The 7,060-nt window shown below is 52.5% G+C and overlaps 1 long non-coding RNA gene across 2 annotated transcripts in view; it reads right to left on the bottom strand.

Annotated features, from left to right (window-relative positions):
* Window positions 1-1,962: 1,962 nt before the first annotated feature.
* LOC311439851 overlaps window positions 1,963-7,060 on the bottom strand; it is a 314,933-nt gene continuing 309,835 nt past the window's right edge. For both annotated transcript variants that reach the window (XR_014695042.1, XR_014695043.1), the window contains 3 exons: window positions 4,792-4,919; window positions 3,511-3,668; window positions 1,963-2,386 (listed from right to left, as the gene is read on the bottom strand). This is a non-coding gene — a long non-coding RNA (uncharacterized lncRNA). The remainder of the gene's footprint in view (window positions 2,387-3,510; window positions 3,669-4,791; window positions 4,920-7,060) is intronic.

The following is a 7,060-nucleotide window of genomic DNA, read 5'->3' as shown; positions in this document are numbered from 1 at the left end:
GTGTGCTACCTCTCATGCCCTGATGGTATTTGGCAGCACCGCCAGCGCCTTTGCAAAACCCTCACCTCACCACCAATGCCACCAGTTCTCCATGGAGCCCATACAGAAAGCAAAGGCAGAACTTCAGCTGTGTGCAAATCCTGCTGGGAGGCCTCAGCCCAGCGTCTCCTCCAGCCCTCGTCCAGGGAGCCCAGCCCCACGCTCTCCAGCCCCAGCATGGTGGAGCCTGGCAGGAGGTGTCAGGGGAACGTCAATAACGGCGTCTGGCACTTGCTCACCTCTGCGTGCAGTTGTTGATTCATTGCCCAGAGACCCGTGTCTGTCATTAGGAGGCTGAAGAGAAGAATGAAGCTCATTTCAGAGTCAGATACATCGATAACCTCCAAAGTCCTCCTCAGCCCAAGGTTTCCAGACTGCACACAGCAGAGCTTGCTTTGCCTTGCCTTTCTTCGCATTGCACTGCCTTGCCGTGCCTTGCTGTGCCTCACGTTGCCTTGCCTTCCCAGGCCCTGCCATGACAGCAGATGACCCCATTTCTCCCATGGGGACGGGGCTGATGAGGACCCACTGCTGAAGCCCAGCAGCCCTGAAGCTGCTCATGCAGCCCCCGGCCCAGAAGGCACTTGTGGGGAAGCAGGTTAATGAGTGTTGTTGAGCTTGTCCCCGGTGCTAAGCCTGCTGAGGTCAATGGAGGCACCGAGCAGCCCGCAGGGTCCTATTCCTGAATTCGAGAGGTGTGCAGCAGATGGAAGCGCCTCTCCTGCAGAGACAGCTCGGCACACAACATGCTGCCTCATAGCTGGTGTTTCTGGGCTTATTTCTCTGTGGAGCTTTTCAGGGCGACATCGCTGAACAACTCCAAGTGTGGATATTCCAGGATAAAAAGGTCTGCGTTGGGGTTTGTTGGGAATAGCTGGCACAGCCCAGCGTGAGCAGAACGAGTCCTGCAGGGTGCACAACAGCCTGCAGCACCAGGCACAGAGCAAAAGCTGGGTACATCGCTGACTGTAGGAACCTGGTCTCGCTGCTCACAGTGTGCTCCCCTGCTACTCTGTGGGACAGCCCTGCAGCCTGGCAAAGCCCGACAGCCTCTTCACCTGGGACCCTGCTCTCTAAAACTGCTGATGTGGTTCAGAAATGGGCATTGCAAGGTTCCCAGGTCCAGGCCGAAAGCCCCGCTGCTGGGAGAGGGAATTTGCTTGGCCTGGGTGCTGGAGGGGGCATGCTGGGCTTCCCCTGGGTAAATAAATAGAGTGGGGAAGTGCCCCTGGAGGCCATCATTGACACAAGGGCTCTAAAACAGGCTGCGCCCAGCAGGAAGCCCCGCTGCTTGAAGTTTCTGTGCTCTCCCCTCCCCTGGAAATCACAGGTCATCGCTTGCAGCCACCTCCTCCCCACTAAAACTGTAATCAGTTAAGAGCCATAAAAACACGGCTCGGAAAGGCTGGGAATGTGACCTCACGGGAAAGGAAACACCGCAGCCGTGAGGAGAGGCGCTTCCCGGGTGGGCTTCGGAGCAGGGCCCCAGCTCCCCACTGCTGCCTGTGCCTGGCCAGGGACATTTGGGACCTAATGGGTGTCCCGCCTGCTCCGTGCCTCAGTTTCCTCATCTGCACGGTGGGGATAACAGGACATGGCCCCTCACCCCACAGGGCTGGCCCAAACCCCACCAGCAGGGACTCTCCAGCAACGTCACTCCGTTGGCATCAGTGGAGGAACCTCTTGCTCAGCAAAGAAAAGAGAGGTGCTGAGGGCAATGCCAGCAGGGAAGATGTTCCCATTTTACCTTGCCCTGGCAATGCCAGAGGACAGGCACTTCCACTGGGAAGGCACCAGAGTTTCTCCTTCCTCTTAGGGCAGGTGAGAGGGGGATAGCAGCCATAGCAGCCACATTTGGTGAAGGGTGGGTCTTACTCCAGTAATCAGGAACAGGACAAAAGAACAAGACAAGAAACACAGAAATGAGACAGGTAGGCCAGCTGATCCTTTATAATGAACTAATTCTACATTTTGTAATTATGTTTTCAGTGGCTTTAAGCTTTGCATTACATAATTTAATTACTGCAAACAGCTACAGTAGAGAGAGACAGGTTCAACATTTGGAAAAAAAGTGTTCTGAGGATAAGCATTGTCTTTCTCTAAGTGTGCCTGGGATTTACGACAGTCTCCCAATGCCCACTTCAAGCTGACAGGCTGAAATGCAGAAGCAAAGTGGGGACCAGAGGGGGACAATCCCTTTTAGTGCTCCTTCCTCCCAGCACCTGGCATGGTCTGGCAGGTCCTGCTGCCACGAAGCCCTCTGGCCTGCTTCCCATGTTGAGCTGTGAAAAGCCCGGGCACGTGGGGTGATGTCAGCAAGAACGTCTGACTCTTCTTGCATCATCTCCTAGATGGGAAAAAAACACAGAGGCCCAATGGAGCACACTTCCTATCCACTGATGCTGTTGCTGCAAAGTGCCCTTACCACAGGCCCAGGCTCCCCCGTGCATCCCAGCCCTGCCTTGGCTGTAACCACGCTCCTGCACCATCGCCACCTGGGCCTGGGCCCAGGGACTCTGAAGGGTCTCAGGGCCCACTGGCAAGGCCTACCCCAACGGGATGTCCCTCATAGGCAGCCCTGCTTTTAGCCCAGCAGAGCATCCCCACCCCAGCGCCCTCCTACCAACACCAGTGGAGCTGCACAGGGGTGAATCCTGCTTGCTTGGCCTCTGCCCAGCCCAGGATCTTGCATGCAGAGAGCACACAGATATCTCTCTCCCCCACACCCTTATTCATGTTCATTTATTTCTCCCATTTCTTCTTCTCCAAAAAATGTGTGCAGCCCTGCTTGCACAAACCCTTCAGAGTTATTCCTGCTTCATCCCGGGGCAGGCCAGTAGAGACAGCAATCCTCAGACCTCCCCTTCTGAGATGCTAGCTCTTGGCACCGCAGGGAGAGGGATTATTTGATCTTTATTAATTTATGGAGGTGAGGGAAGAGGGTGGAAATTGCAATGAAAGGGGCAGCCAGCAAGATGGCAAGGAAGAGAGGTTAAAAATGAAGTCATCATCTAATTGGCCCGCAGTGAATTATTCACATGTATAATCTTTTAAAAAAAAAAAAATTCAGCACAAGGCAATGCAAGTAAATGCTGTTCATGTTTAAAAGTCATTTCCATAAGTAAGTGCAATTTCTCTACTGTTTGCCCCTGTTTAATGAAGTGAAATCTTGTTTGCATTCCTCCCAATTTCCCAACGAAAGGCGCCCAAGCGTTTGCACCAAAATTACTCGGCCCAAATTAAAACCCTCCAACACTTAAAAAAAAAAAAGAGGAGAAGGGGGGAAAAATAAGACTTATTTTTAAAATGCCTTAAGTGCATCCCAGCATCCTAATTTATTTTTAGACACTCGTTATTAAGAGTAGTAGTAAGTTTCCCCTTCTCTCGCTCTCTCTCTTATTTAAATGAACTTAATGGCAATAGATGCAAATGTCTGGAAGAGGAAAATAGTTAACATTTATTTATTCTTACTGTTGTCTCTTCCCTGGCTGGTGTCATTAGAACAGTTCGTTGCATCCCATTCGCTCCCATTAGCTCTGCTATCAGAGCCACCCAGCACGACTCCAGCACGGCTCGAAGTGCTTTCTGCGGCCCACATAGGGACTACATCATCATCTCCGAGGCACTGGCTTAATGACAAGAAAAAAAATCGGAATATATTGCACAGCGATCTGGGGAAACAACAACAAAACCCACCGCCGCCGCCGCCCATCGCCGCCTGCTCCTGACCCGCCGTTGGGCGGACAGACGGACGGGTCGTGGCGCTGGGACAAACGCGCCTTCACAACCCATTGATCGGAGCGGCGTGCAGGCAAATATGGCCATGGGGACCCAAAGTGCTTCCAAAAGCACTCGGAGGACCAAGCAGCTGCTGGGTGCGGCAGAGCTGTCCCCCCGGCAGCTGCCAAGGCCACTCGGCAGCACGGTGCCGGGTGTATTTCCCCATCACGGCCTGGTCCCCCTGCCTGTGGCAAGGCACAAATGATCTCCAAACGGAGCGGGACCGGTCCAGGGGTCCTCTCCAACCCCTGGACACGGAAGAGGACCTGGCCCACGCTGGGGAGAAGGTGCCCACGGGCAGGGGCAGGCCACTGCGGCTTTCCGAGGCCTTCGGTCCCCCGGCACCATCAGGGCGAGGACGGCAGCCAGCGGGAGGGAGAGACCCAGGGCTCTGTGACAGCGCCAGCTGACAAAGCAGCATTTGGGAGGGAGGACATCAGCATCTGCAGCGCTGACACATAAAAGAGAGGCAGCAGCTATTACGGGCGGGGACGGAGGCGTTTAAAGGCCCTCCCCCCCTCCATAAAGTTGACATTGTCTCCCATGATAACTTTTCTGCTGAGGTAGGAGACACTTTACTGCAGAGTTGCACACAGCGAGTAGCTGCCCTCCCCCCCACCCCTTCCCATCCTCTCCCTCTCCCTCTCTCTCTCCAGCATCATTTACATCCTTAATTAGCTGTAATTCTGCAGTGCTCATTAGGGAAGGTCTGGAAAATATCAAGGAGCCCACAAGCAGGGGGCTTCGAGGGAGAAGGAGGAAGAGGGGGACGCGGGCACCAGGCTGAGAGGGGATGCCCAAGGCTGGGTTGTGGAGCCAGGAGCCAGGAGCTGCTTGCTTAATTCGGGCGGGATGATTACACTAATTTGGGAGCACTGATCCAGTGATGGGGTTAAAGAGGCCACACTGTCCCACCTAGAAAGGCAGAAGTCCAGAGAGCAACAGCACCTGACTGAGAGGATTTGTTCTTACCACCCTGCTGGAGGATGAAGTCTCTGTGCTGGGCCATTCGGTGCCCTGCACCCTTAAAGCCAACAGTCAGGTGCAGGAGGACAGCAGCCTTTCTTCCCCTCCAGCGCACGCAGACACACAAACGTGTCCTAAAATACAAAAACAAACAAGCAAACAAAATAAAATAAAACTAGGTCTTGAACCTAAAGCCAAGCATTACATTCCACATCATTGAATGAAATATTTCCTCCAACCCCAAATGAACAAACAGTGTGAAGTTTCATTGTTGATCCAGATATTTGATGTAATTACTTTGCAGACCACTGGCACACCAGAGCTGCTCTCATCTGGACTTTCTTTAGCTCAGGTGTGTACAAACACAGGCAGAGTTGAGCCCTGCCTCCTCACAATGCCAAGGCACAACACCAGTGGGGAGGTGCTGTTGCCTCTTTGCCTTAGCTGGAGAACAAAGAACAAGGAGATGAAGTGAATTGGGCAAGGGCACAAAGGAAATTTGTGGCAGAGCCAGGAGGTGACCTGCGATTTCCCAGTGTCTCTCTCTGAACTGCTAATTGCCAGCCATCCTTCCTTATGCTGTAGCACACGGATGGTTGTATGCCCACTTGCACTTGCTATTCTGGGCACATACTTGGCTACTTTTTAATTCACTGCCTCTCTGTATCTTTGCTCGAGGTTAGATGTGCATGTAAAAGTCTATCGGGGAATTCAGTGAAGTTGATGGAGATGGTCTTTGCAAGTCCATCCTCCTACTTTTCACTTGCTGGTAATAATGTGAGCCTACAGTTCCTTGGGGCTGAGCTGCGATGATGTGTCCCACCAAAGCCTCAAAATGACTACCAGTGCATATGGGATTAATACCTTTTTACAAATATAAGGGCATGTGCACAAATGGGCACTTGCACTTCCAAGTATCTGCCTCTGTATGACTTTTATTTTCACCTCATGAAGACATTTATTAACATCTACAAATTCCCACTGGTGTTTAGATGAAACTTGCCGTAACAGAGAAACAGAATATACAAACGTGTCAGAGCAACTCAGAAGAGTACCCGGGTGAGGTACAGCTTTATAGAAGTGCCTAGGACTTCTGCAAAAACTGCATTTCAGTGGTTCATATCATTGGCTCTGAGGTTTAATACAGGTTAACTCCTTCACATTTACCCAAGACAACTTATTTACATCACTCAGGCAAAGAGAAATCCAGCCCATCTTTCTGTATTAACATCTGGCTTCTCCTGTAGTGTTTGGTTCGTAGATCTCAAAGGTCTTTATAAAGGAGATAAAATGTCCAGCTCCACTTGACATGAACCTGCAGAATGGATTTTGTCCATTACCACTCTTATATAAAATATACATATAAAACCTAGACCCCTGTTGGAGATCCTTGGTCAGTACAAGGATAGCTGCCTTGTCATTGCCTATGTGTAGGAGACGGGGATGTCAGCCGGCTTAGACCTCTGTGTGGCTTTAGCTCTGCCCACACAGCGTGTGAGGCTGGTGGGGTTCTGCAGAGGGTAAATACCTGCAAGTCCCCGTGTGCAGATGCCAGGAGAGGAAGGGAGACCTTCCTCAAGTGTGTGCGAGAGTTTGTGGACTGCTGCTGATTGGCTCGAAGCATCAGCCGTAAGGGTTTATTTCCAGTGCAGAGCATTTCCCTCCTAATAGTCAATGAAAGCATTTCTGCAAACCTCCCTCAGGTACCATTCCAAGAAGGTAACACCAAGAAAACACTGGGCAAGACTTCTGGTCACTCGAACTATGGCAAATTGGGCTGCAAGCCTCAGAGACCGCTCGTGTAATTTGCAGAGAGATTTGGCTGACCAAATCGCAGCGCGCTGCACCCCCATTTGCAAGCATGCACGCAACACATGCAGCAGCAGCAGCGGTCTGGCTCCCTCTCCCTGTTTCCTTCACAGAGGCCCAGGGGAGACCCAGGTTTGCTCCATGCCAGCTTTCCAGCCATGATTCCCTGTGGCAAGTCCCACTGCAAGGAGCTGGGACACAAGCTCTGCACTGGCCCCCACCCCACACTGCTCCATGCCAGCCTGCAGCATCCCCCAAGCCCCACGGTGCCCGGGCACCCTTGTAGCTCCAGAATCAGGCCCTCTCTTGGTAGCCACACCAAGCCTCAGAGTGCCTCCTGCTGAGCGGGCTGCAGCAGCACCTGGCCCCTGGGGCATCCTCGCCTTTCCCACAGCGGTTGGGGTGGCGAGAGGCAGGGAGAGGGAGACTGATAGCAAGGAAAAGCAGCGGATGAAAAGTAAACTCG

The sequence above is a fragment of the Aythya ferina genome (assembly GCF_964211825.1).
Source record: "Aythya ferina genome assembly, chromosome: 7".
Taxonomy (NCBI): Eukaryota; Metazoa; Chordata; class Aves; order Anseriformes; family Anatidae; genus Aythya; species Aythya ferina.
The sequence above is the reverse complement of the archived record's forward strand: the minus strand, read 5'-3'. Positions and strand labels throughout refer to the sequence as shown.